This window comes from Ranitomeya imitator, chromosome 8 (genome assembly GCF_032444005.1).
Source record: "Ranitomeya imitator isolate aRanImi1 chromosome 8, aRanImi1.pri, whole genome shotgun sequence".
Lineage (NCBI taxonomy): Eukaryota > Metazoa > Chordata > Amphibia > Anura > Dendrobatidae > Ranitomeya > Ranitomeya imitator.
In genome coordinates, this window is record NC_091289.1 from 39,266,155 (window position 1) to 39,291,525 (window position 25,371).

Below are 25,371 nucleotides of genomic sequence, written 5' to 3' on the forward strand. Positions count from 1 at the left end.
AAACATCTTGATTCGCTAAACTAAGCCTACAAAATAGAAAAAAAACAGACGAGAACATATAAAATAGATTTCAGAAAAGGCGCAAATAGAATAATGAATTGGGTGCAGTAAAAAGCAAGGCACAAGCACAAAAAATAGAAAAAAAACTCAAGCGCAAAGTCAGTGATGAATTCGGGGTTTATATCTGCAGGTAAATAGCATTTTTGAACATTACAGGTTCCCTTCATTCCATGAATTTGGTCAAGCAGAAATCGCTGCAAATCTCAAACCTGGAGAATCGATTCTTCCAACTCCAGTTTAATAAAATGACGAAAGAAAAAGTAAAATGGAGGTTATTCATTGTGAATCTGACATAGTGTGAAAGTGAGAAAAATGATGTGGCCAGAACAAGGTAGAAGACCTGTGATCATGAAGGAACGGGGCAATGTATTTGTTTAAGATTTGTTCAGTTAGTGCCTAAAGGTAATGACCATCTAAAATTGGATGAAAATGAGAAAGTATTACTAATTATATTTTAGTGCAAATCAGACCAGCTGGACATGAGATAGAAGATCACTAAAATAACGCCGTCACATTTAATAATAACACACCAAAAAATAGGAAACCAGCTTCTTTCTCTTCCTGAACTGATCATTCACTCTCAAAATTCTCAATTTACAGGTAAAATCTGGCTGCGCTGAATACATATTTTCCCAAAACTGAGATGAAATGACAGATGGTGCTCGTAACGTTCTATAGAGAACTTGCAGTCGAATGTCTTTGTCGGCCTCTAGCTCCTCCCCTCTCCATAGAATTTTAAAAGCAAACTATTATCTCCTATCTCAGCAATGGAAAAGTCTGTCTTCACTGAATACGTCAGGATGACGGATAAAGGTCTAAAATGCGCGTCGGGGCGTGTATCGCAGTATCATCCTACCACCCACCACGTAATCTCCTCTGTCTTCCCATGATCGTGCTGTTATCCGCCTTTTTAGCACTTCTTACCTTTCACAGCCATCAGTATTTGTGCCCAGACACCCCTCTCCAGGACCACTTACTTTTTGGATCACCACCTACATATTTACCTTTTCTGCTCCTGGCTAGTGTGCCTTGTCCCCCTCCATCCCTTTTGTGGGATACGATAAGATACTTTTGTTTTGTTTACAAGTGGCATTTATATAAATGCATAATATATTGCTGCATATTAATTTTCTGATTTTATTTGATTTACACACACACATATATATATATTATATATCTTAAGCCGGTTTCACATTAGCGTTTTGAGGAGCTGCGGAAGGCTGCGGACTTCCTATGTGAAGCTCCACCCTCAGCCGCACTTCCGCTGCTAGCTCCGCCTACTTCTGCATGCGGCCTGCGTCTATGTTTAACATTAGGTACACAGGTCATGCGGCTGTATGCGAATGCTTCCGCATGTGTCGTTTTGACGATGCGGCGACCAGCGTAGGATGCAGCTGGTTGCAATTTCTTTTTTCTCTGCATCGTCAAAACGACGCATGCGGAAGCATCCACATACAGCCGCACGACCTGCGTACCTATTGTTAAAGATAAGTACACAAGCCGCATGCAGAAGTAGGTGGAGCTAGCGGCGGAGGTGCAGCCGAGTGCGGGGCTTCACGGAGGAAGTCCGCAGCCCTCCGCAGCTCCTCAAAACGCTAATGTGAAACTAGCCTTACCTGGTGTTCTCAGTTTTTTACCCTTTTTTTCTTGTGTAATAATGTTACCATTTTATTAATTGTGTGAGCACTCTGTTGTCGTGGTATTACTACTTACCATTTTTTTGTCCCAATAAAGGTGTTCTATGTTTATATCATTAGTCCAACTTTCCCTTTGACCACATGTTCGGCTTTTTCTTTTTGGTCTTCATGGGCTAGGATAGTCAAGAGGTGCGGGGTCAGTACCAAGAGGACTTCTAATAGACTGAGGGAAAAGACAAAAAGGTAGTCACTAAACAGTCGAAGGTCAGAGTATCAGGAAAGTAGCGAATCAAGACACAGATCATCAAAAGGTAATTCCAAGGTCGTCAACGGAGATCAGGATATAACTGAGTACAGAGAAGACAAACACATACTACTTGAGCAAAGCTACAATTGGCAAAGGTCTGGCAGTTGTCGGAGCTCTAAATCGAATTGCTCATTGTTAGTAAATGCATAATGTTATTGTATCTATCCAGCAAAAATGGCAACACTCCATTATCTAGTTATCAATCCATCCATCCATTGTAAGTTGGACAGGTCAAGGATGGGATTTACAGTGGGGGAAATAAGTATTTGATCCCTTGCTGATTTTCTAAGTTTGCCCACTGACAAAGACATGAACAGTCTGTATTTTTAAGGGTAGGTTAATTTTAACATTGAGAGACTGAATATAAAAATAAAATCCAGAAAAAATCACATTGTATAAATTATATAAATTTATTTGCATTTTGCAGTAAGAAATAAGTATTTGTTCTCCTACCAACCATTAAGAGTTCTGGCTTCTACAGACGAGTTAAGGTACCGTTACACTAAATGACTTACCAATGATCACGACCAGCAATACGACCTGGCCGTGATCGTTGGTAAGTCGTGTGGTCGCTGGGGAGCTGTCACACAGACAGCTCCTCCAGCGACCAACGATCAGGGGAATGACTTCGGCATCGTTGAAACTGTCTTCAACGATGCCGAAGTCCCCGGGTAACCAGGGTAAACATCGGGTTACTAAGTGCATGGCCGCGCTCAGTAACCCGATATTTACCCTGGTTACCATTGTAAAAGTAAAAAAAAAAAACAGTACATACTCACATTCCGATGTCTGTCACGTCCCCCGCCATCAGCTTCCCGCACTGACTGTGTCAGCGCCGGCCGTAAAGCAGAGCACAGCAGTGACGTCACCGCTGTACTCTGCTTTACAGCCGGTGCTGACAGTCAGTGCAGGGAAGCTGACGGCGGGGGACGTGACAGACATCGGAATGTGAGTATGTACTGTTTTTTTTTTTAACTTTTACAATGGTTACCAGGGTAAATATCGGGTTACTAAGCGCGGCCCTGCACTTAGTAACCCGATATTTACCCTGGTTACAAGTGAACACATCGCTGGATCGGCGTCACACACGCCGATCCAACGATGACAGCGGGTGATCAGCGACCAAAAAAAGGTCCTGATCATTCCCAGCGACCAACGATCTCCCAGCAGGGGCCTGATCGTTGGTCGCTGTCACACATAACGAGATCGTTAGCGGGATCGTTGCTACATCACAAAAAGCGTGACGTTGCAACGATATTGTTAACGAAATCGTTATGTGTGAAGGTACCTTTAGACGCTCCTAATCAACTCGTTACCTGCTTTGTGAAGCCAATCAGCAGTCGTTTAATAGCAGGAATAGTAGGAAGTGACCTCATTTTCGTGTGCACAGAATGATTGTTAACAAGATTTTCCTGTGCAAATAGAAAAGCATTGTTCTCAGCAGCACATGTGTACACAGGACAACGTTCTGCTGAGAATGATGATATATAAAAGGAGTCTTTCACCCCCAAAATGCCAATTATTTTCCATACACATTTATATAGGGGATTTAGCCCAGGAATATACAGTTTTATCTTAATATTTTATGCTTTGGTGCAACATCACACCCTCCTATTTGCATATTAAAGCCAATCCCTTGTTATAATTGACAGAGGTCCTTTGGTGAGAGTAAGAGCTGTCTTAAATAACTTTATATGTCTGTGCTTGTGCTCTGACACTAGAGGAGAACAGTAGCGCTACGAGTGTCAGTGTGAACGCGCACACAATGTGACAGCAGGTGCATTCTGATGCCTGGTTGCTGCCTACTTTTGACTGCGGACTCAATGAGGATGAAGGGCATTGAAGTGAGCAGGCAGCACCGCTTCACAAAGCCTTTCCCCCTCCTCACAGATGTCGCTCACTCGCTGCTTTCCAGCTGAACCAAGTGGCAGGCGCAGACAGGACCCAGGAGTCAGAACGCGCCACAGCCACATTGTGTGCACACCCGAAATGACACTTGGAGCGCGCTGCTGTGCTCCACCAGTGTAGGTGCAGAAGCGTAGACAGGTGAACTGATGTTAGACTGTGCTTGCTCTTACCAACAGATCGCTATCAAGACAAGGGACTGGCTTTAAAGGGAACCTGTCACCAGGTTTTCCCCATATAAAGTACGGCCACCACCAGTATGTCCCCTATCTCCTAATAAAGGCACAAAAAAAGTTTTTCTTATATGAACAGATGGCGGAACGTGGCGCAGTGGTTAGCACAGCAGCCTTGCAGCGCTGGAGTCCTGGGTTCTAATCCCACCAAGGACAACATCTGCAAAGAGTTTGTATGTTCTCTCTGTGTTTGCGTGGGTTTCCTCCGGGCACTCCGGTTTCCTCCCACATTCCAAAGACATACTGATAGGGAGTTTAGATTGTGAGCCCCATCGGCGACAGTGATGATAATGTGTGCAAACTGTAAAGCGCTGCGGAATATGTTAGCGCTATATAAAGATTATTATATTATTAATATGGTGCAGTCCATTCTAATAAGCATCTCTGGTCTTGATCCTGCGCCTCCTCTCTTCTTACATTCACCCTCTTCCTTCCATGCTTCATGTAAATGACGCGTCCTATGTCATCCACATGGAGTCCCCCATTGCACTCCTGAGCAGCCACACTTCTCTATGACCTGCCGAGGGCACCTAAATGTCATCACTCATCAGTGTTCTTTTGCCTTTCCTGGCTCCTGCACACTATAGTACTTTGCTTTGACCTTGGCATGGCAGAGAAATGGGTGCCTGCTAAGGAGTGCAAAGCGGGCTGGGGAATAACTTTTAAATTTGAGATATCTGCTTTAAAGAGTATCTATAATTTGGGGATATTTTTTATGTTTCACACCCGTTATGAACAGATCGGAGGGTCACCCAGTTCTGAGGCCCCCCACCAGCTGCTAAATAAAGGCCTCCTATAGGACCGCTGCTCAGGAGAAAGGAGACCATACACACGGTGCAGAGTAGATCCAGTGAGTAGAAAGTCATAGTCCTGTCTCCTGAGCTGTGCTCTTCTAAAGGTACCATCGTTAACGATATTGTTGCTTTTTGTGACGTAGCAACGATATCGTTAATGAAATCGTTATGTGTGACAGCGACCAACGATCAGGCCCCTGCTGGGAGATCGTTGGTCGCTGGGGAAAGTCCAGCACTTTATTTTGTCGCTGGATCTCCCGCTGACATCGCTGAATCGGCGTGTGTGACGCCGATTCAGCGATGTCGTCACTGGTAACCAGGGTAAACATCGGGTTACTAAGCGCAGGGCCGCGCTTAGTAACCCGATGTTTACCCTGGTTACCGTTGTAAATGTAAAAAAACAAACACTACATACTTACATTCCCGGTGTCTGGTTATGTCCCTCGCCTTCAGCTTCCCGCACTGACTGGTGAGCGCCGGCCAGCCGTAAAGCACAGCACAGCGGTGACGTCACCGCTGTACTTTACGGCCGGCGCTCAGTCAGCGCTGGAAGCTGAAGGCGAGGGACCTGACCAGACACTGGGAATGTAAGGATGTAGTGTTTATTTTTTTACATTTACAACGATAACCAGGGTAAACATCGGGTTACTAAGCGCGGCCCTGCGCTTAGCAACCCGATGTTTACCCTGGTTACCCGGGGACTTCAGGATCGTTGGTCGCTGGAGAGCTGTCTGTGTGACAGGTCTCCAGCGACCAAACAGTGATGCTGCAGCGATCGACATCGTTGTCGGTATCGCTGCAGCGTCGCTTAGTGTAACGGTACCTTAAGAGGTCTTTTGAGCAATCGATGGGGGCTCAGGTCCCACCCCGTGATGCCTGTTCTCCACAGTAAGCCAACTTCAGACTCACACCAATCTGCTGAGAATTAATGGACCTAAAAGATAAGATATCTTCCAAAAGTTAAGTTAATTTTTAAATGTTTAACAAAGCTCCTGCCTCCCACCTAGGACCAAGCAATACTGTGATTCCTGTAAGATCTGCAGTCTGATGATGACTGGTAACAACAACTTCAAGCATCTGCTTACCATTGTTAGGGACAAACTGGGAGTTGTTGGTTAATGCGATACAATTGTATTTAGGTCTGACCTGACACTACTATCGATTGCTGTACTAAGCATGGCAACGTATTCATGTACTTGATGGTGATGTATCACTGTATTGACAGTGGTTCTGGTGATGTTTTACTGCACTTACTGAGGTTATGGGATGTAGAAATGTACTGATGGTGGTTGTGGTGATGTGGCCATGTAGATGTTGTAACCTCTAATTTATGAGGCTTGGTACTAAAACATTATATCGTCAGTGTGCTGGACTAAAAATACAATTGTCTAAATGTCTGTCAGCTGAACAAGAAATTGACTAAAACCCCCATACACTGTAGACAGCTGTCCTATCATTCGGCCTACAGCTATCTTGCCCGGGTTTCCCATAGACAGGATTACTCACTCTGCCGAGACTTCCTATGTTTTCTACAAAAGTTGCTGTTAAACATCTCTGGCAGCAGCTTATGACTTAAAGAGCAAAAGGATCTACAGTCCAAAATCGGGCATAATGGATTCTTATCTCCCCTGACAATCAGTCAGAGGCCCCCATACATATTGGACTGTCAGCGAAATCTGTTGGTATCAGCGGGTTTGTCCAAATCTAGTCTTAGTATGGGGGTCTTAACCACTATCTGAAGGGTATGAGTATTTTCAGGGTATGTGTTAGGGTTGGCGGATTGCACTAAACTAAACTAAATTCTAAAGTGCAACCGCAACCCGGGGTCCACCGTTCAGAGATGTAAAACTGCTGCTAGTGTAAATAATGACAGATAAAAAACTAGCAAATACACTGAATAAAAACCATACACAGCGAATGGGACGCAGAGTACCAAGCTCAGAAAATATAAGTACGCTAGGTGTGGTACCCTATCACTCTCCTAGGGAAGTCTGGGCTAGGTTGGACTTGCTCTGTAACTTAGCTTTTGCTAACCACACACACGATGGAAACAGATGCTAAGCCAAGCGGGATTTCCCACCCTACACCACCTGCCTAGACACACAGACACTGGTACAAAAGCGACTCACACACATGAGCAAACAGAGTGGCAGCATATCCACCTATACACACCAAAACACAATTGACGATAGCACACCGCCTGTGTGCCGCTGGAAGCCTTATATGCACTAGGCTCCACCCCAAGCACTCACGCCCAGTCGGACAGAGCGTCCCCGTGGGCCAATCCGGAGCTGCAGCATCAACAGAGCAGTCAGCATCCAAGCACCAATGAGAAGGTGCCACATCACGGACATGCTCAGTAAGATGATTTCTAGACTTAGGCCGCCGTCACACATGCGAGTTTTACGGACGTAAGAGCGCAGAATCTACGTCCGTAAAACTCGCAAAAAATACGGCACAATTATTCTCTATGCCCCTGCTCCTATTTGCCGTATTTTACTGATCAGTATTATACGGCTTTCTACGGCCGTACAAAATCGCAGCATGCTGCGTTTGTCACCGTACTGCGCAAGAAATACGCCAATGAAAGTCTATGGAAGCGTGAAAAATACGGATTACACACGGACAAGCAGTGTGACTTGCGAGAAATACGCAGCGCTGTTAGAGAGAAAAGCCGGTAATTCAGTGCGGTGTACAGTAAAATCACACTGACAGCTTACAGTAGAATAGGTAGAATAAATGTGTACACATAGAATAGGTATATATATATATATATGTCAGTGAGACACATATATGTATATATATTAATATTTATTCCAGCGCTAGACAGCTTGAAAGCCGGTAATTCAATTACCGGCTTTTTCCTTCTCCTTCCTAAAACCCGACATGATTTGAGACATGGTTTACATACAGTAAACCATGTCTTCTCTCCATTTTTTTTGCAGATTCCACACTACTAATGTCAGTAGTGTGTATCTGCAAAATTTGGGAGCTTTCTAGGTAATTTCCCACGATCTATGAACAGCCAGCAGAGGGCGCCTCACCGCAAATGTAGCTAAATATAGATCATTGATCTATTTTTAGCCTCATTCCCTGGGGTTTTGCAGCGAGGAGCAGCGTGCATTAGCACAGCTCCTTGCTGCAAAATGTTTTAACCCCTTCAGAAGGATTTACATCGTTGGACGTTACAGATCTGCGGAGGGTAAGTATATTGTTGGTTTATTATGTTTTTTTACTCACAGAACGAGGGTCTTCAGTGACTGGATTGGGCGTTGAATAAAATACTGCAAAAACCATTGTTTTTATTTCATTAAAATAATTTTAAAAAATGTGTTTGTGTTTTATTTAACCCTTTACTACAATTGGATTAATAATGGATAGGTGTCATAATTGACGCCTCTCCATTATTAATTAGGCTTAATGTCACCTTACAATAGCAAGGTGGCATTAACCCTTCATTACCCCATATCCCACCGCTACACGGGAATGGGAAGAGAGTGGCCAAGTGCCAGAATAGGCGCATCTTCCAGATGTGCCTTTTCTGGGGTGGCTGGGGGCAGATATTTTTAGCCAGGGGGGGGCCAATAACCGTGGACCCTCTCCAGGCTATTAATATCTGCCCTGAGTCACTGGCTTTACTACTCTGGCGGAGAAAATTGCGCGGGAGCCCACGCCAATTTTTTCCGCCATTTAACCCTTTATTTTAAGAGCTAGAACGGCCAAATTTTGCAGATACACACTACTGACATTAGTAGTGTGGAATCTGCAAAAAAAATGGAGAGAAGACATGGTTTACTGTATGTAAACCATGTCTCAAATCATGTCGGGTTTTAGGAAGGAGAAGGAAAAAGCCGGTAATTGAATTACCGGCTTTCAAGCTGTCTAGCGCTGGAATAAATATTAATATATATACATATATGTGTCTCACTGACATATATATATATATATACCTATTCTATGTGTACACATTTATTCTACCTATTCTACTGTAAGCTGTCAGTGTGATTTTACTGTACACCGCACTGAATTACCGGCTTTTCTCTCTAATATATGTGTCTACTGACATATATATATATATATATATATATATATATATATATAGAGAGAGAGAGAGAGAGACAGTATATATATATTTTCTTTTCTTTTTGGGACACATGGATCACTTCTATAGCGGTATGTTGGTTTTGCTAGCCTGCGAGAAAACCACGCAGTACGGATGCCATACGGATTACATACGGAGGATGCCATGCGCAAAAAACGCTGACACACCCTGCCTACGGAGGAGCTACGGACCACTTTTTTCGGGACTTTTCAGCGTATTACGGCCGTAATATACGGACCGAATTGTTTTACGCTGTGTGTGACGCCGGCCTTAGACTCCAGAGGGTATGGCTGCCTCTGTATACCACAGGTTACCATAGACTTTAGCTGGAGAGCCAGCAGTAAACACATGGACACTACAAAGCAGTACAAGATGCTGGGACCGACGTCTGTGCTAAGCAACAATCCCAGCAGCCAGGCCTGAGTAGGAGACCGCAGAGGCAGATAAGGCTTTAGAATCCATCCCACGCAGCAGCAGAATCCCGGTGTCTAACAGTATGTTCACACTTCTTTTGAACTTCTGTGAGTTTTTCCGTGGAGTTTTTCAGAAGGAATATGCTTCAAGACACATCATAGTCATTTTATTCATAAGTAACCTTTTTTTGCTTCATTTTGGTCATCTTTTCCAACATCTTTAGCCATCAGCATATGAGTTCATTCTTTTTAGCATATATTTAGCACTTTTTCAGATGGGTTACAGAGCGGATCTGCCAGTAAAAAACGCTGTATGCACATACTCTTAGTCTGACTGATCAGTAGGGTGTGTGACCATTTAAAGTGCCTACAGCAGCATGAATGCCAAGTATGGCTCTGGTCACGCTCAAGTCAGGAAAGGTATGGGGCCAGTCCGTGCACTGTGGTGCGATCCCCGCACAGGAAATACAACCGTCTGTCTGCGCCCTGATGCACAGTATCACTTGCTTTTCAGATGGTTGTGGCCCCTTTACCTCTTGGGTCTCTGTGTGGCTGCACATTTGTTATGTCTGTCCTTGGCCTATCTATTATCTATCTATCTGCACTACTCAAAAAAATAAAGGGAACACTTAAACAAGAGAATATAACTCCAAGTAAATCAAACTTCTGTGCAACCAAACTGTCCACTTAGGAACAACACTGATTGACAATCAATTTCACATGCTGTTGTGCAAATGGAATAGACAACAAATTATTGGCAATTGTCAAGACACCCTCAATAAAGGAGTGATTCTGCAGGTGGGGACCTCAGACTACATCTCAGTTCCAATTCTTTCTGGCTGATGTTTTGGTCATTTTTAAATGTTGGTTGTGCTTTCACACTCGTGGTAGCATTCGATGGACTCTACAACCCACACAAGTGGCTCAGGTAGTGCAGCTCATCCAGGATGGCACATCAATGCAAACTTTGCAAAAAGGTTTGCTGTGTCTGTCAGCGTAGTGTCCAGAGGCGCTACCAGGAGACAGGCCAGTACACCAAGAGATGTTTATGGGCCGTAGGACGGCAACAACCCAGCAGCAGCACAGCTACCTCAGCCTTTGTGCAAGGAGGAACAGGAGAAGCACTTCCAGAGCCCTGCAAAATGACCTCCAGCAGGCCACAAATGTGCATATGTCTGCACAAACGGTTAGAAACTGACTCCAAGAGGATGGTCTGAGTGCCTGACGTCCACAGATGGGGGTTGTGCTCACAGCCCAACACCGTGCAGGACACTTGGCATTTGCCACAGAACACCAGGATTGGCAAATTTACCACTGGCGCCCTGTTCTCTTCACAGATGAAAGCAGGTTCACACTGAGCACATGTGACAGACGTGACAGAGTCTGGAGACACCGTGGAGAGCGATCTGCTGCCTGCAACATCCTTCAGCATGACCAGTTTGGCAGTGGGTCAATAATGGTGTGGGGTGGCATTTCTTTGGAGGGCTGCAGAGCCCTCCATGTGCTCGCCAGAGGTAGTCTGGCTGCCATTAGATACTGACATAAGATCCTCAGACCCCATGTGAGACCATATGCTGGTGCGGTTGGCCCTGGGTTCCTCAAAATGCAGGACAATGCCAGACCTCATGTGGCTGGAGTGTGTCAGCAGTTCCTGCAAGATGACGACATTGAAGCTATGGACTGGCCCTCCCGTTCCCCAGACCTGAATCCGATTGAACACATCTCACTCCATCCACCAACGTCATGTTGCACCACAGACTGTCCAGGAATTGCTCATCAGTAGTGTTGAGCGATACCGTCCGATACTTGAAAGTATCGGTATCGGATAGTATCGGCCGATACCCGAAAAATATCAGATATCGCCGATACCGATATCCGATACCAATACAAGTCAATGGGACATCAAGTATCGGAAGGTATTCTCATGGTTCCCAGGGTCTGAAGGAGAGGAAACTCTCCTTCAGGCCCTGGGATCCATAGAGATGTGTAAAATAAAGAATAAAAATAAAAAATATTGATATATTTACCTCTCCGGCGGCCCCTGAACTCAGCGCGGGTAACCGGCAGGCTTCTTTGTTCAAAATCAGCGCTTTTAGGACCTGAGAAACACGTCCCGGCTTCTGATTGGTCGCGGGCCGCCCATGTGACCGCCATGCGACCAATCACAAGCCGCGACGTCACCGCAAGCTATTAGCGCGCTCATTTTTAAAAATGAGCGCGTTAATGGCTTTCAAAGACGTAGCGGGTTGTGATTGGTCGCGGCCGCGACCAATCACAAGCCGCGACGTCACCGCAAGTTATTGACGCGCTCATTTTTAAAAATGAGCGCGTTAATGGCTTTGAAAGACATAGCGGCTTGTGATTGGTCGCGTGGCCGCGACCAATCACAAGCCGCGACGTCACCGCAAGCTATTGACGCGCTCATTTTTAAAAATGAGCGCGTTAATGGCTTTGAAAGACATAGCGGCTTGTGATTGGTCGCGTGGCCGCGACCAATCACAAGCCGCGACGTCACCGCAAGCTATTAGCGCGCTCATTTTTGAAAAATGAGCGCGTTAATGACTTTCAAAGACGTAGCGGCTTGTGATTGGTCGCGGCCACGCGACCAATCACAAGCCGCTATGTCTTTCAAAGCCATTAACGCGCTCATTTTTAAAAATGAGCGCGTCAATAGCTTGCGGTGACGTCGCGGCTTGTGATTGGTCGCGGCCGCGACCAATCACAACCCGCTACGTCTTTGAAAGCCATTAACGCGCTCATTTTTAAAAATAAGCGCGTTAATAGCTTGCGGTGACGTCGCGGCTTGTGATTGGTCGCGGCCGCGACCAATCACAACCCGCTACGTCTTTGAAAGCCATTAACGCGCTCATTTTTAAAAATGAGCGCGTTAATAGCTTGCGGTGACGTCGCGGCTTGTGATTGGTCGCGTGGCCGCGACCAATCACAAGCCGCTACGTCTTTGAAAGTCATTAACGCGCTCATTTTTCAAAAATGAGCGCGCTAATAGCTTGCGGTGACGTCGCGGCTTGTGATTGGTCGCGTGGCCGCGACCAATCACAAGCCGCAACGTCTTTGAAAGTCATTAACGCGCTCATTTTTCAAAAATGAGCGCGCTAATAGCTTGCGGTGACGTCGCGGCTTGTGATTGGTCGCATGGCGGTCACATGGGCGGCCCGCGACCAATCAGAAGCCGGGACGTGTTTCTCAGGTCCTAAAAGCGCTGATTTTGAACAACGAAGCCTGCCGGTTACCCGCGGACTCACCAGGGGCCGCCGGAGAGGTAAATATATCAATATTTTTTATTTTAATTCTTTATTTTACACATCTCTATGTATCCGATACCGATACCTGATACCACAAAAGTATCGGATCTCGGTATCGGAATTCCGATACCGCAAGTATCGGCCGATACCCGATACTTGCGGTATCGGAATGCTCAACACTACTCATCAGGAGAATGCCGAGGTGTTGTATGAAGGTCATACAGGCACGTGGAGGCCACACACTACTTAGCATCATTTCCTTGTCTTGAGGCATTTCCACTGAAGTTGGATCAGCCTGCAATTTGATTTTCCACTTTGATTTTGAGCATCATTCCAACTCCAGACCTCCATGGGATATTAGTTGTGATTTACATTGATCGTTTTTAGGTTTTACTGTTCTCAACGCATTCCACTATCAAATAAATAAAGATTTACAACTGGAATATTTCATTCAGTGATATCTAGGATGTGGGATTTTAGTGTTCCCTTTATTTTTTTGAGCAGTGTATTATCTATCTAATATCTATCTATTTACTTATCTATGTATCTACCTGTCTACCTATCTAGCCAAGAAAAATGGTAACTCTGCAGACGTGGGACAGTGAAAAAAATTGTTGTTTCTACCCATTTATGTGCAATGTTTTGGCTCGTTTATCTATTTATCTATCTATCTATCATCAATCTATTTTCTATCATCTATCTATCTATAGATCTAAAACAAAAATAGATGAAGTAATAGCACAGTCAAAAAGTGGGGGGGTGCCAAACCTCAAAGGTACATACAAGTCCTTATGAATAATATCCAACAGAATTGTGGATCGTTCTCAAGTAGATCTTGAGAAAGATCCACACTTGGATTGAAACGTCGCCATATGGGCCATTAAAGGAACACTTTTTTTCTAATTGATTACGGTGTGCTGCCTCAATCTGTTGAATATTATCTATAAATCTATCTATCAACTATCTATCTATCTATCAACTATCTATTATCTATCTATCTATTATCTATTATGTATCTTTCTATCAATTAACTATTATCTATCTATTATTTATCTATCTATTGATCTAGCCATCATTTATCTATCTATCTATCTATCTATTATCTATCATTTATCTATTATCTATCTATTATCTGTCTATTATTTATCACTTATCTATTGTGTATCTATCTCTCTATTATTTGTCTATCTGTCTTTCTCTCATAGGGAGGAATCTTGCTGTATTCCTCAGCTGTCACACACTATTAGGATATTGTGTGTAATATGATCTGATTATGATATAATATACATTTTCTGATCAATAAAACATCTCCTCAACAGTCAATTCTAGTTTATATATAGGAGCACTATCCACAAAGCGTTGAATGCTCCTTTAACTTAATTTTTTATGTCAATACAGGATTTTAAGTACCAAAATATTCTAAGTGAACGTTATCGGGCAGATGTGAGACGATGTAACAGAATTTCTCCCTATCTTATTCCGCTCAGGTCCTTCTCATTTCTTCCTGGGAGCTGGAGAGTAGCAGATGACATGGAGAGAGGTGTGTCTAAGTCTTGATGTGGAGGTTGAGTCTTGTGAATTAGAGCTGTGCTGTGCGGATTTGGTGCTGAGAACAACTGAATTTCTACTGTGTGGAGCTGAAATGATCAAAAAATGAACCCCGGCCAGAGAGGCACATCTGTATCAGGTAGGATTTCCAAGAATAGACGGAAACAAAGTTTGCGATGAAAAAATGATCTTCCTGCCGAGAATTTGAAAGAGAACATTTACTCTGATGCTGAACTATGTCCCCGTATATTATCTGAGGGGATATGTCTGCAAGTATAATGACAGGACCCAGATTTTGGAGCTGAAGCCGGCGTACATTTTGTAGCTCGGTGTATATTTTGTAGCTCGGTGTATTTGACTTCCAGGAAAATCTTATTTACTTATGAGCATTGCATGTACTGTAAGAATGGCAGAGATGATACAATGTAAAATGCATGAGGTGCAATCTATGGGGGTGAGGTGCGATCTATGGGGGTGAGGTGCGATCTATGGAGGTGAGGGGCAATCTATGGAGGTGAGGGGCAATCTATGGAGGTGAGGTGCAATCTATGGAGGTGAGGTGCAATCTATGGGGGTGAGGTGCAATCTATGGAGGTGAGGTGCAATCTATGGGGGTGAGGTGCGATCTATGGGGGTGAGGTGCGATCTATGGAGGTGAGGGGCAATCTATGGAGGTGAGGTGCAATCTATGGAGGTGAGGTGCAATCTATGGGGGTGAGGTGCAATCTTTGGGGGTGAGGTGCAATCTATGGGGGTGAGGTGCGATCTATGGGGGTGAGGTGCGATCTATGGAGGTGAGGGGCAATCTATGGAGGTGAGGGGCAATCTATGGAGGTGAGGTCCAATCTATGGAGGTGAGGTGCAATCTATGGAGGTGAGGTGCAATCTATGGAGGTGAGGTGCAATCTATGGGGGTGAGGTGCAATCTATGGGGGTGAGGTGCAATCTATGGGGGTGAGGTGCGATATATGGGGGTGAGGTGCGATCTATGGAGGTGAGGGGCAATCTATGGAGGTGAGGGGCAATCTATGGAGGTGAGGTCCAATCTATGGAGGTGAGGTGCAATCTATGGAGGTGAGGTGCAATCTATGGAGGTGAGGTGCAATCTATGGGGGTGAGGTGCAATCTATGGGGGTGAGGTGCAATCTATGGGGGTGAGGTGTGATCTATGGAGGTGAGGTGCAATCTATGGAGGTGAGGTGCAATCTATGGAGGTGAGGTGCAATCTATGGAGGTGAGGCGCGATCTATGGAGGTGAGGCGCGATCTACGGAGGTGAGGTGCAATCTAAGGAGGTGAGGTGCAATCTACGGAGGTGAGGTGCAATCTACGGAGGTGAGGTGCAATCTACGGAGGTGAGGTGCAATCTATGGAGGTGAGGTGCAATCTATGGAGGTGAGGTGCAATCTATGGGGGTGAGGTGCAAGCTATGGAGGTGAGGTGCAATCTATGGAGGTGAGGTGCAATCTATAGAGGTGAGGTGCAATCTATGGAGGTGAGGTGCAATCTATGGAGGTGAGGTGCAATCTATGGAGGTGAGGTGCAATCTATGGAGGTGAGATGCAATCTATGGAGGTGAGGTGCAATCTATGGAAGTGAGGTGCAATCTATGGAGGTGAGGTGCAATCTATGGAGGTGAGATGCAATCTATGGAGGTGAGGTGCAATCTATGGAGGTGAGGTGCAATCTATGGAGGTGAGGTGCATTCTATGGAGGTGAGGTGCAATCTATGGAGGTGAGATGCAATCTATGGAGGTGAGGTGCAATCTATGGAGGTGAGGTGCAATCTATGGAGGTGAGGTGCAATCTATGGAGGTGAGGTGCAATCTATGGAGGTGAGGTGCAATCTATGGAGGTGAGGTGCAATCTATGGAGGTGAGGTGCAATCTATGGAGGTGAGATGCAATCTATGGAGGTGAGGTGCAATCTATGGAGGTGAGGTGCAATCTATGGAGGTCCGCTGCTCCAGTTTACAGGTGTCACAAGTTGTTGTTACAATGTGTTTGTATATATATATATATACACTATAGATATTGACACATAATGGTTTTTCTTTCTACCAAATGTAATTATTTTTTGCCAGATATATAATAGCCAATTGCATTAGAAAATATCAAAACATATAGTTTAAGGTATATAGATATATTGATGTATATATGTATTTATCTATATGTGCATATATGTGTACATATGTATGTGAATATAAATATACATATATATACATATATATATATACGTAACACATATATACATGTCACACACATATACACACACATATAATATGTATATACACACGTCATACAAATATATACGTATATATACGTACACACATATATATACACACATCACACACACATACATATATACATATACGCATAGATATGTATACATAGATATATATACAAACACATATATGTATGCATAGAAACACATACATATATATATTTATATATATATATATATATATATATATATATATACACATTTTTTTTTTCTTTTTTAGTATTTAGGAGTTGTTGTAAGCACTAAGATCTATTCGTATTTGCTGTTCTGGGAAGTTACACCAGTCATTAATAAACCTCTCTTTAATATAATCTTGAAGCAAAAAGGATTGAGTGCAAAGCCAAAAAAAGCCAATGCTCAGCTTGATCCATTTTCCCAGGTAATGAATATAAATGGAATTAGGATCAGCGAGTTGTGGTTGAGAGTGACCGAGTCCCTGCTCGGAGCCAGTTGTTCCCCAGCTCTGCTTTGATTGCTCGGTTTGTCTTGCTCATTTGAAGCCCCTCTTGCTGGGGGTATTTGCTTTGCATCTTAAACAGTATACACCAGGAACGTTTCTTCTACCAAAGCAAAGACAAATGTCTCTTCCAAGCCTCCTTTCAATCACCATTAAATCCATATCACTAGAATCACATTTCCTAGAAAAAAAAAAGCTTTTTATTGTAAAGGATTAACATCTGAATTGAAGCAAATGAACAGCTACCATTAATTTGTGCACGGAGATGTGACAGCTTGCGCTTGTATTGTCTCGCATTAGTTGCATATTTATAGCAGCCATATATTTATTTCCTTTACGCGAAAGCCTCCCTTTGGTCATGTATTAAAAGAAATGAGGTCAGTATAGTTTTTGACATATATATCCCGATATAAACAAAATGCCCAAGGTCATCAGAGCTGTTCTTTTCATCTTCAAGGACGTTGGACTGTCGTCTTTGTTCATAAGCATTATGGAAAAAAAAAAATCCAAATTTCACCATCGAAAACTTTTATGTGGGACCACACGTGATGTTTGTAAATGGAAAATCTATTGATCTCGATGAATAAAATGCTTCTTCTTGCTAATTAATGGAGATGTCTGTCAACTAGCATTTCGCAGGACAAACAAGTCTTTCTAGTGAACCAATGTCATGGCCAAGTCTGGGATCGTTCTTCTTGGCTCTATTCAAAACATGGTCTGCTGAATTCCATCACTGACCTCACTTTCTGAAAACCTTCCGAAAACCTTGACCACCATATTTATTTCCTTTCTAATAGATCAGTTATCGATAGATTTTTCCTAGAATTTTCAGGGATTTAAAAAAAGAAATCAAATATTTTTTATAAATTAATGAATTAATCATTTTTTATAAAAAGAATTATTAAAGATTGGTAGTTAACGCCTTTGCAGTTAGCACTTTGTTCATTTTTAATTTTTTTTTAGTTTTAGAATTTCTTTTTTTCGGAAAATGATTTAGCAAAATTAATGATAAGCAATTAGATAAAAAACGTTCTAAAATAAATGTAAAGGAAAAAAATTGATTTAGAAAAAGAATAGAAAAAATATGTTGAATGAAGAAGTAATGCCTTTACCATCACAGAATGCTTGTTTTATACATTGTGTTGATGAGAAAACTGATATAAAAAGATTATTAAGGATATTATCTCTTAATGTTTGCATGTCACATTAGTCTTAAGTTGCAGAAATTCTATTTTAATGTCATATAATATCTAAGTTAAAAATGACCAAAACATATGTACTAAACATTGAGATTTTTTTCCTTTTTAACCGTATCAGTCGTTGACAAAGCTGCCTGAATTTTAGAGCGTAGCTTAAAAATGGTCGGTGCTAGTGAATACTACATGATGTAAATAATAATAATCGAGCCTGGAGAAAATATAAACCCACAAGAAACAAATTAAGCTGTTTGCAAAGAGGTATAAATGTATGTTTTATTTATTTAGCATGGGAAGAAATGCAAATGAATGGAGATGTGCGTAGCTTCCTTATGCTTATTAATGGCTGCCAGCTTTATTATGGAATTTCATAATATTTATTCTTCACTATGCTATTATGCCTCTTTTATAGTAAGCAAAGATGTTCTGTTGGAATTGGTTCAATATATTTATTTTTTTTTACTGGCGGATTGGGATCTTTATCATGTCAAGTTGCTTTTTTTTTCTGTTTTGTGCCTAGAAGAATCATCAAGAAGTAAAAGCATTATTCAATAAATGGACTTCAATACAGCTTTGATCAGTAAGGTAAAAACTGTGGAATAATGTAAACTCTTCCAACCATGGATCCAGTAGTAAAAATCCTGTAAATATAGAATCTATCTCTTGTAGCCGTGGCTCGTTCTCCTTGTTCTTATTAAAGCGAGCAATGTATTTCCGTGCCTAATTAGTTGTGTCATCTCTGTGACACCGCACGGTCCTTTACAATCTTCGGCCACTTTTATGTGTTGTGTATCACAATGACAGAGTTTAGACATTGCATTGAGGCGTAGAACTATGGAATCTTTTAAGACTAACCCATGGATGAGAGAATAACAAACATAAAGAAAGAAAGTCATGCCCAGAACCTAAGAGTGAGTGCTCTTGATCTTCTCGGTTGGCATTCTCTTAGTTGAAAGGATTAACAAAGGGCACACTGTCTTACAGTGGGCAAGTCTGGTACCCACTAGCTTTGCTTTAATCGAGTCTTATTGATGTTTGATTTTAAGAAGTGCCTATGCTGACGGATTCCAATTAGAGAAACATAAATTGAAAGGTTACTGACTTAACGAGAGGCAGTAGGTTGGTTAAGAATCTACTCTATAAAAGATAAGGTTATTTGGACTTGGGTCAAGAAAAAAGAGGGATGGCATACTAATAATTACCCGTCCTCTCCATAGGGCCCATAACTGTGATATTGAAGGGTTAAAACTTTTCTACATTCTTTATTTTTTAAACCTTAACTAGCCTCATATTTTGATTAATAATTTTCTTTAGATTATATATTTGGTTTCACATTTTCCTTTCTCATATGCAATTCTTTGAGAAAATGTGTGTTAGGGTAGTACACTGGGAAAGACATAATAGCTACAAAAAATCTCATAATGTATTTGTGAGAAAGAGGTGCCTGATGATGGGAATTTCCAGTGGGAACTACATTGGTCTGTAAATGGTATAAGAAACCTGCTCACAGGGTAATAAACAGAATTGTTTTGCTCACAACCGGGGTGCATTTCGAGAGCTTGTGACTGAGAGGGCTAAGTCCAACGATTTGACCTCACTGGTGATCCAATAATCTGACTTTGAGTCAGAACAAACAGCTACAATAGCTGCAAGCTCTGTAGCAAATATGTCAATTACATTAAATATAATATATTTGGCTACAGGTGGTTACCAAGTATCCCAAACCACCTGAGAGGGTTGTCCAATGATGCAAAGTATCACAGACTTCCTCCCTCTGTGTGATGAAAGGGTTGACACTTGTATGGCAGCCCACTTCTCTGTCATGCATGATGTGGCTGAACCCATCACCAAAATAGGTGGGTTTTACCAATAGTCTAATGTGTATGGGGACCACTGAAAGATGATTGTCATGGAAGTTAAGGATCTGTCATGTCTGATTTGAGACAGTTGATCCTTTTGTACTTTAGAGAGAAACTGCCTCTAAAGCTAAGCGATTGCTCCTATATATGGGAGAGTCAGTAGAAGTAGCTACTGACCAAATAATCAACCAACAGCACTCCAGATTGTAAGGGGGGCTAAAGGCTGGAATAGTTAATAAACTGAGCCAGACAGCCACATTGACATCACATCACTAACATAGTGAGTATAGAAAGCCTCCATTCCCTGCTTGTGTCATAACATCATAATGTAAACTAAGGATCTACAATTCCAGGGGCCAAGTAATGCAAATTGAAATTGGGTCATCTGTACTTTTTTCAGAATTAAAGTATATTCGTAAGTTTTATTAAGTTGTAAAAATAAAGTACTTTTTCTGTGTTAATGGGCAACCCTCTTAAAAGGAATGTGGTTTCAGAAAGTGACCTATTGTTTAGGCCAGGTGTTCATGTTACATTAATTTTTTATTTTTTCTTTGTTTTGGAGGGGGCATTATTTTATTATTAAGTCTTGCAATTTTCATACCGGCCACAGGGACTATTCCAAACGTATGCTTCCTGTTTTTAGGAAATTCACTGTACATTGGCAGCAATAGACTTACTAGAACTCTATGTTTTGTAATGAAGGATCTAATGAGCATGTGAAGGGAGGGGAAGGTCATTGTGAAGGGAGGGGAAGCTATGACATCACCTCTATAATGTTAGCAGTATATCCTGCTTTTTTTTATCAATTTAGTACGCTAAGAAAAAGCTGAAAAAAAAACAGAACATGATTGTGACGCTAGTCACTACTCATGGACAGACGGTGAGGCAGAAGAGTCAGGCGTTTTGGGGTCAATACCAAGAGAGCACATAGATAAAGGGAAAAGGCAAAGGCGTAAGTCAGGTCACAGTCCGGGATCAATAACATAAGATAGCGGATCAAAGCCAAAAGACAAGATAGAGATAATCAGAACACGGTCCAAATGGGTTATGCAGCAGAAGATCAGAACTTAGAACAACAAAATTAGGCTAACACTCATCAGGAAGCACAATCTACGTCTGGCAGGGTGCAGACAACTCAGTTAAATAGCTTGGGCAATCTCCAGAACACCGAACACCTGGAGAAAGTCCTGCACCTCCCAATCACAGATTGGACCGCTGAGCTATCAATCAAAGCACCAACTGCTCAGCACGCCCATCACAGAATTGGACAGCGAATCTGTCAATCAAAACACTGGCACGTCAGCAAGATAGTTTCAATAGGACAGCATAGCATTCACTCACTGAGCCGAGGAATCGTGACAATAATTAGGTCAACTGATAAGGCTCATCTAAAGAAAGGCATCTAATGCCATCATCAATACACCATACATCATGAATGAATTCTGGTACTTAGTAGGTTATCTTTCAGAAATCGTAATAATCTCTTGTGCCTTCAACAATAAACTTTTGGGACTGGAATGCCATCTAGTACATATTTTTCCACACATTCACACATTTCAACATTCATGTGTAAACAACCCAGAAAATAGTTTAAAAATGTTGAAATAATTTAAAACAATTTAAATTATTATTTCATTAAGGTAATGCCTGTTTTCACATACTTCTTTTCCCCCAGAAAATAGTTGCAGCATGCACAATCATGGGCTTTCTCATACTATGGCCCCAATTCATCATTTGCTGTTTTTTTAAGCCACTTCTCTTTTTTCCCAACAAAGTGGAAATAAAAACAGACGAGAACATAGGAAACAGACTTGAAGAAGAGAAAAAAAATGAGACCGTGATTAAGGCGTGACAGTCGAAACATGTTGGTTCTGTTGATATCCATGACCTGTTATATGTATACTAGATGGTAGCCCGATTCTAACGCATCGGGTATTCTAGAATATGTATGTAGTTTATTTATGAAGATTTTCGAATAATACATTGAATACACAGGATTCGGCCGGCCAGGCGCGACCAATTAGCGAAGCGTGGTTCAAATCCCACGCCAATTCGCAGCCGGACTGTGCCTGTCACTGATTGTTCGTGGCCGGCCACGTAGTATATAGCACAGCCACATAGTATATAACAGCCAATGTAGTAAATAGCACAGCCACGTAGCACATAGCACAGCCACATAGTATATAGCACAGCCCACGGAGTGTATAACAGCCCACATAGCATATAACACAGCCACATAGTTTATAACAGCCCACGCATGCAGTATATAACACAGCCCACATAGTGTATAACACAGCCCATGTAGTGTATAGCACAGCCACGTAATATGTTCCACAGCCACGTAGTATGTTGCACAGCCACGTAGTATATAACACAGTCCACGTAGTATACAGCACAGCCACGTAGTATATTGCACAGCCATGTAGTATATTGCACAGCCACGTAGTATATTGCACAGCCACGTAGTGTATTACACAGCCCACGTAGTATATTGCACAGCCCACATAGTATATTGCACAGTCCATGTAGTATATTGCGCAGCCATGTAGTATATAGCACAGCCCACGTAGTATATTGCACAGCCCACATAGTATATTGCACAGCCCATGTAGTATATTGCGCAGCCACGTAGTATATAGCACAGCCCACGTAGTATATTGCACAGCCCACATAGTATATCGCACAGCCCACGTAGTATATTGCACAGCCACGTAGTTTGTTGCACAGCCACGTAGTATATTACACAGCCCACATAGTATATAACACAGCCACGCAGTATATTGCACAGCCCATGTAGTATATTGCACAGCCCTTGTACTATATAGCACAGCCATCTATATATATAATTGTCTAAGGGTTTTTCCGTCTGTCTGTCTGTCTGTCTGTCTGTCTGTCCTGGAAATCCCGGCTCTCTGATTGGTCGAGGCCGCCAGGCCTCGACCAATCAGCAACGGGCACAGCGACGATGATGTCATAAAGGACGTAGAAATCCCGCGTCTCTGATTGGTTGAGGCCACCAGGCCTCGACCAATCAGCGACGGGCACAGCGACGATAATGTCATAATGGTTGCCATGGCGACGATGATGTCATAAAGGTTGCCTTGACCAATCAGCGACGGGCACAGTCTGCCGCGAATTCTGGAATCATCATTGTCCATATACTACGGGGACATGCATATTCTAGAATACCCGATGCGTTAGAATCGGGCCACAATCTAGTGCAGTATATAGCACACGAGAAGAAAAAAGTTTAGTTCCAGCTCCTTAAAATAATCTGTTTATTAAATCCAAACATAAAATCCAAATGTCCATAGTGAACAAACTCCCATCGGTACGTGCCTAGATAACAGAGACTGAGTGGCAACGCGTTTTGATCAGAGTGATCTTTATCAAAGTTGGCTTTGATAAAGATCACTCTGATCGAAACGCGTTACCACTCAGTCTCTGTTATCTAGGCACCTACCGATGGGAGTTTGTTCACTATGGACATTTGGATTTTGTTTGGATTTAATAAACAGATTATTTTAAGGAGCTGGAACTAAACTTTTTTCTTCTCGTGGATGAACATTGCGCCTGTCTGCAGCGGAGTTCCGTGCACCTGCGGTGATCACTGGTGAGCTGGCTACATACTCTTGTTTCCCCTCTATAGTATATAGCACAGCCACGTAGTATATTGCACAGCCCACGTAGTATATAGCACAGCCACTCAGTATATTGCACAGCTGACGTAGTATATAGCACATCCCACAGAGTATATAGCAATGTGGGCATCATATCCCTGTTAAAAAAAGAATTAAAATAAAAAATAGTTATATATTCACCCTCTGTCGTCCCCCCGGATCCAGGCGAGGTGTTTACCGATGCTCCTCGCAACGCTCTGGTCCCAACAGTGCATTGCGGTCTCACAAGAGGATGACGTAGCTGTCTCACGAGACCGCACGTCAACATCTGGCGAGATCGCAATGCATGGAGTGGTCACCGAAGCGTCGCGAGGAGCGGGAAAGGCCTGTTCTGGATCCAGGGGGCCGACGGACGGTGAGTATATAACTAATTTTTATTTTTTTATTATTTTTAACATTAGATATTTTTACTATTGATGCTACATAGGCAGCATCAATAGTAAAAAGTTGGTCACACAGGGTTAATAGCAGCGTTAACGGACTGCGTTACACCGCGGCATAACGCGGTCCGTTAATGCTGCCATTAACCCTGTGTAATCGCTGACTGGAGGGGAGTATGGAGCGGGCACTGACGGCTAGGGAGTAGTGAGGGACTAATTCTCGGCCAGACTGTGCTCGTTGCTGATTGGTCGCAACCAATCAGCGATGCGGGATTTCCGGGACAGAAAGACAGACAGACGGAAGTGACCCTTGTACTAGATACTCTTTTAATCTAAGAAATAAATGTGAAGTTTTATACAAAGAAAAGGACTCTCTTTTCCTATCATAGATTTAAAAATGGCATACATGGAATAATGAATTGGGTGCAAACAAAAAAAATCACACAAAACTAGACAAAAAAAACGAGCAAAGGCACTGATAAATAGGGGTCTGTGTTTTTGTACCTGTCAAAAGAACATGCCTAAGACATGATGACTCAGGCTTCAAACCTAAGATTAGTCATCCAGTTATGGTGAATTTGTGTGAACCTCGGAGGTGCAACTACAACCTCGGAGCTGCAAAGTCTGTAACAATGGCCCTCACCTAATATGTGCCCACACTAAACATTCTAAAATAGGTGTTTTTTTGACACCCCACCAAGCCATTTCTACAAGTGACACTTCTACACAATCTATAGCTACTGTACACCATTGAGAACAGAGTGTCATTTCTTAAAGGTAAATTAGAAATGTAGTAAATTTCAGCTTTTAGTTTAGGCTGTGTTAGAGGTCGAGTTCCCGCTTCTGCACAGGGGGAATCTCGAGCCATCTCCACTGCGGTCTCCCATTCTGTTCCAGCCGCAGTGGAGTCTGCTCAGCAAAGACGTCGGTCCCAGCGTCTTGCTCAATCTCACTCTGTTCTAAGAGTTACTGCTGCTTTTCCAGCTTCTGCCATTAAAGCCAGTACTGGTCAGCAGCAAGCAGACTTCTCTGGGACTAAGTCCTTGTCTGCACATACTGAGCATGCCCAGGGCAAGATCTCCCGTTGGAGATCGAGGGTCAGGTGCTCAGGCTCTGCGGCACATCCCATTGGTCCTCTTGGCAGGTCTTGGAAGGGCAAAAGTTCTGTAGCCACTTCCTGTGCTGCAACTATATAAACTGCGCATGACCGCACGGCCATGCGCTAGTATTGTCTCATAACTATATATGTGTGTGT

The 25,371-nt window shown here is 42.8% G+C and overlaps 1 protein-coding gene across 2 annotated transcripts in view; it reads left to right on the plus strand.

Annotated features, from left to right (window-relative positions):
* The first annotated feature begins 14,143 nt into the window (after window positions 1-14,143).
* SLC6A1 (solute carrier family 6 member 1) overlaps window positions 14,144-25,371 on the plus strand; it is a 310,460-nt gene continuing 299,232 nt past the window's right edge. Inside the window, exons 1-2 of one of the 2 annotated variants that reach the window (XM_069736766.1) lie at window positions 14,297-14,401; window positions 18,718-18,782. The gene's annotated coding sequence lies outside the window, so the exon portion shown is untranslated. Of the gene's footprint in view, window positions 14,402-18,717; window positions 18,783-25,371 lie in introns of both variants that reach the window. The other variant, XM_069736765.1, reaches the window with a different exon arrangement.